Below are 5,702 nucleotides of genomic sequence, written 5' to 3' on the forward strand. Positions count from 1 at the left end.
TCCTCTGCCCACAGGCGTTTCAAGGCTTGCGACCAGCCAAAGGTCATGACAAGGGGGGGGAAGGATGATGGGAAAAGGGTTTTTAAAAAAAATGGAGGTCACCCCGTCCAACATGCACACAGAACTCCGACCAGATTATTTAAGGCTAACCAACTGAAGTGTAAGTGTTCTCCAGAGAGGGGTGGGATAGAGAGAAGCCCTGTTTCCTTCGCTTCAGAGCACAAAGTGTGTCTGTGGTGAGGTCAGCTGGTGACAGCTGAACGCTCCAAATCTGTACACCTTAGCCAGCCACTGCTCCACATACTTACTGAAAAGGCTGATTCATGCATTCATCGTGGTAGCAAAGTGATTCACAGCTCGCTCACACACACACACACACACACACACACACACACACACACACACACACACACACACACACACACACTGCACAAACACATTTGGACCCCAAGCAGGGGCTGAGAGGTCTTAACACAATCACCTTTTCTTCTTTGTTGGAAGGCAGGAAAAACAGTGGTGCGACACAGCGGCTTCTCTGCCCATGTGGAAAGACTCATGGGAGATTATCCCAGTGTAGCCCGGGCCCGGGCCGAACAAGGGCCCAGCTGTTGAACAGGAAGTCACCTCCGGCACGGCCCTGTGCCGCCAGCAATCCTCCTCACTGCCTGGTCGGCAGTCAGTTTAGACAGGAAAGTCAAAACTGTCACTGATACAAGAAAGTTTCTTAGCTCAAGAAAGCTCCCAGTGTGTTCAGATCGAGTGTGTAAATCTGATGGAGGCAGATAGAGATGGTCGAGCAGTTGGAGGCAGAGATGGAGAGAGACATGCAGAAATAAAGAGAGAGTGGAAGAGTTGAAGGGGGAGGATGTGTTCAAGATTGATGAGGCACATTTCTCAGGTGGAGTAAATCCTGTGGAAGTCCGATGAAATTGAGGTGGGAGTAGACTTATGACTTTACAAGAAGGTGTTTAATACTAAACTGAAATCTGAACCTGAGAGGAAGTCAAGCTGCACATCTGACAAAGTGAAAGAAACTGTCCTATATAGCTGCAGCCCAATCAGTGAGAACTGTGCAGCGTTTTTCCACACACTGGACATCTGATGGAACAACCATAAAGAAATGCTGTAAATGATCTTTCAAATGACATTCACTACCAAGATAGTGCCACATTCTGCACTCAGCTGAGACAAACGGCTTCTTCTGACATCGACAGCTTTGATGCAGCTTCAGATGTGCTGCCTACGCAACTGCAAAGCCGAAGCAAGAAGGGAAGAGAAAGAGATTTGTAGAAGGGGAAAAAAACAAAAAAACATGGCGGGACAGAGCTGTATAGAGAGAAGGCAACCTCTCCCCGCCAGAGAGAAAAACACACTCACTCAGTCATTAGCATTGCAGATGCTAGCGATAGGAAGTGTGAAAAGGCCTCATGCATACAGCCTGAATCCGAGCATTGTCCAAGAACTGCCCAGCAGTCTTACTGTATGCTGGGGTGTGGGAGTGCAGTTGGGATCCAGCGGTTGGAATTCACTGTGGATATGTGTGGGATTCAAGGCTTTCCTCTTATCACAGCCAAATGTCAAAGTGAGGATGTAGTGGCGCGGAAACAGAATAAAGCATAGCAGGAATACTTCTCAGGCTGTGTCAGCGGCATGCTTCACATTCAGAAGCACGCTAAAGTGAGGCGCTCTCTCATTTCAGCTTTCAGGCCTCCAGCTGATATGTGGATATAACAGGAATATGGAGATATACGGGTGGAAAATAGGCTGTCCCAGTTTCTATTTCTATACACAAACCTGCATTCACAAAGCTTGCATAACTCAGCCATCAACTATCAGACACTGATTACACAACCTGACAAATCCAGATACCTGTGATGTCCACATTCTAATCAGCTGTGGGGTTTACACGAGATGATCGAGTCTGATAACTGGGTAAAAGGTGAGGAAATCCCCAGTAACCTGTTGACAGGACAGGCTGCCTTTGTAGTTTGTAGTTATCTCCTGTAACCTCCATGATCTCCCATCCAACGTGATCAAATGCAGCCTAACAATGTTAGCTCTGCCCTAACCACAACCTACACTCCCTCATGACCCCCATTAACCGACTACGTCTGTCCACCGCAGGGTCCGTCAGTTCTGTTTGAAGAGTGTGTGTGTGTGTGTGTGTGTGCACGCGTGTGTGTGTGTGTGTGTGTGTGTGTGTGTGTGTGTGTGTGTGTGTGTGTGTGTGTGTGTGCGTGTGCGCGTGTGTGTGTGTGTGTGTGTGTCACTGTCGCCTCCAGCTCTGTGACAGATGACCCGATGACCTTGTCCTTCAGAGGAAGGAGGATCAATACATACAAGCGCTCCTCCTGCCGTCATCAAACAAGCTGGTTCCGGGTGTGTTTGAATGCACGGGTGTGCACACTTTCTACTTTTACTAAAGTTAGTGTAATTCTGATCGTAGAAGCTGGGAATCAATACGTTGTGTGTGTGTAAAGGGGGGCAGATGATTAGTATTAAACATGTCTATTGATCAGGAGAGTTTGTGCTCAATAGTCCCTGGTGCATACTGCTTGGTGTTTAAACACACGGTAGGTAACCTATAGCCCCACAAACGATGTTTAACAAGTGAGAGTACAAACATTTACATGTGGCCACTTAGCTGCTGCTTCTTTATAAGGTAACCTATAAAAAGTGATTATTTATAGTATGAGTCACAGTAATATAGTGTCATACAGTAATTGAATAAGTGCACCTTCCTGGTACATTACCATGCAATCCAATTGCTGCGTTCTACTCTTTACCTTGCGATCGCAGTGATGAAAGATAAAATATTTACCACCTAAAAGTGTTTCAGAGTTGTACAATCCTTTTTCAAAGCATTTGGTGTCTGTTAAGTCCATAAACTGTGTATAAAAGTGGACGTAGCCCCCAGATCTGAAAACTGAGGCCAAAACCGAAGTGCCTTGAACTGCGATACCACCGAGGGCCACTAGGGGTTGTTTCCAAAAAGGCTTTAGCTCCATAGACTCCCATTCAACGTCTCTCATGAAATACAAAGTCAATCATTTTTTTTTCCATACCTCATAATGGTGTCATTTGCTAAAGTCGCTCTTTCTTATTCGTTTTCTGGTGATCCATCTGAAAATAATCCCACCATGAATTAGATAATAGGCCACAAAAAGCCGAATGTTTGGGGGCTTGTCTGTTTGATTGACAGTCCTGTGGCGCAGTCAGGTTTCCGCTATAGGTGGGCGGGTGCTGTGTCCTCGGGTTCCCAATCAGATTGAGTTAGATTCACTGCTCGCTCCTCCCAAGCTAGCCCAAATATGGTCACTTCTGGCTCCGAAAAAGCAAGATGGTGATGACAAAAATCGAATTTAAGACTTCAGAATGGCAGTTCACAAACCAACAGGTGACGTCACGGTTGGTTGCCGCTTGGATTAATCTTTCAATTCATGGGTCCGTCCTACCGGGATCTCATGTAACCATCTAACTACTGCCTGAAGCAACATGCTCACTTTACGTTTTTTTAGGGCAGAGACATTTTCTTTTTGAGCATCCGCTAAGAGAAATCATTGAAGGTTTGTTTAGATCTTATGGAAAAAAATTGTCACATTTTTTAAAATTAGTAGACGTGAACACGCCAGCTGCTAACTTAAATGGAGAGGTTTTATGGTCCAAATGCAATGTTATACAATAAAAGGGAAAACTAGGGAGAAGTGGAGAGAGGCCTTGCACAGACAACAGTACCAAGTGTTTTGCGTCGTTATATTTGAAATAGATTTTCAACCAGACCCTTTGATGTCCTTGTCAGGTTTTTCATTTTCCATAATCAAAATCAAATGAAGTGATACACTACATATAGTATAAAGCCTATTCAAGTCTATATTTAGCTCTGGAACACCCTCCTAATATAGAGAGCAATGCCAAAGTAATATATAACAGGAACCGTCTGGCTTTTTTCCTGTAATATATCAAATTATAGGAGGATACAAGATGTGATTACTCACGTCTTGTATTTTCCTATGCTTGAAAAAGAGAGCTGAATATTAATGTCTTTGGGAACCGCTGAGCATGGCTGTGACAGTAAAAATGTCATCTCCACCTTTAAGAATGGCTCACACTGTAATTTTTTTTTAACTTCCATTTACCTCAAATATGCAGCCTAAATTGGACAGTCACAGCAGCTCCCTGAGAGTTGGGTCGAGCTGCATAACTTGAGGTGAAGGCGTGTGTATTTTCCATACTCACATAGCATGGAGGGAGATTCGCCTTCACATCTCACGGCAATCTGTCAGAGAGCCACAAGCAGCATGCTGACACACCAAAACAGGGGCTCCATTCTCCTCAAATGTTTCTCAACCTAGATGAGTCACAGGGTAACTGGCACTGCTTGAAACAAGCATGTCGGCCCTTCGGTTCCTTGCGGCCGGGGCTGAGGGGATAATAAGAGAGCTGGTAGGAATCAGGGGCCTTTCTCATCCTAACCTCCTCCATAGACAGCACTATTATCAGCCTTGTGTTTAAGTCAGATTACATGCTGCAATTAAAGGAGGCATCGGCGGGCTCCTTTATGGGAACCGCTACAGCGATCCAAGGATTTGGAGACTTTCAGAGAAAAGGCCTTGTTTATGGAGCGCAGAGGCTGAAAAACTGCCCCGGTGGTAGCGGCGGAATGATTTAGTCATGAGCTTATGCTAAACATGGGTGGAGATGCATAAACATGGCCTGTACACAGAGGAATATTTTCATATACAGCAGGGGAAACAGTGTCCACATTTTATACTCTGCAAATAGGCAGATATATGAGTCATACCAAAGGTAGGCTACTCAGCCATGTGTCTGGGATTATATGAACGTTATAAAAATGTAGCGATATCTGTGTATTTGCAGTAGCTTTTGCATTTCAGGGAAATGAGTTGGCTATTAATCATGTGTTATGTATTGTTGGACAATCGACAGTTGAGTAAATTAAAGAGTGGGAACAGATTATGGCTGCGAGATGTGTTAACACTCAGACGTCCTTGCTTAATTGCAGCTACTTAACTGCATGAAATAGACACAGAGCAGACACATCCACAAACACACACAGAGCAGACACATCCACAAACACACACAGAGCAGACACATCCACAAACACACACAGAGCAGACACATCCACAAATACACATGCTAATAAAGGCACAGCTCATCTGTTATAAAGCAGATGACAGCTGGATCAAAGCAAAGTCAGTAGCAAATGAACAAATAAATAAACAAATGTGCACAGGAAGAAGCAAACAGACAAGTGAATGCATAATTGTGTTTGGCCCTCTGCAAGCTCCTCCCAGTCCCAGCTGCACAGCAGCGGGTGTGTGTGGCACTGACAAGAGGCCAATGGGGAAATCAGTGGAGACGCTTTAAATGCCTTAATGCAGTCAAATTGTTTACAGATTTCCCATTGATGGACAGTTTCCTTTCAACCATTTAACTACCTCCACAGACACACTCCTACAAAAGCACCGGTCAGTCGCTCTAAGTCTGGACATCGTTACAACGTTCTTTGCTCGACCCTTGCCCTCTGACCTGTGATCCTGAAGTGCTGTTGCATCGTGAGCCACTGAGGTGGGCAGGATGGAGGACTAATCTGAGACAGGAAGTCATGGCTGGAAGAAAAGGAGAGGTGCTAGTGGAGGCTGATTGATATATACCCAAATAAACCTATACAGATCAAAGGC

The sequence above is a fragment of the Embiotoca jacksoni genome, unplaced genomic scaffold (genome assembly GCF_022577435.1).
Source record: "Embiotoca jacksoni isolate LCO1_2020_lvr unplaced genomic scaffold, fEmbJac1.0.p SCAF_23, whole genome shotgun sequence".
In the NCBI taxonomy this organism is placed as follows: Eukaryota; Metazoa; Chordata; class Actinopteri; family Embiotocidae; genus Embiotoca; species Embiotoca jacksoni.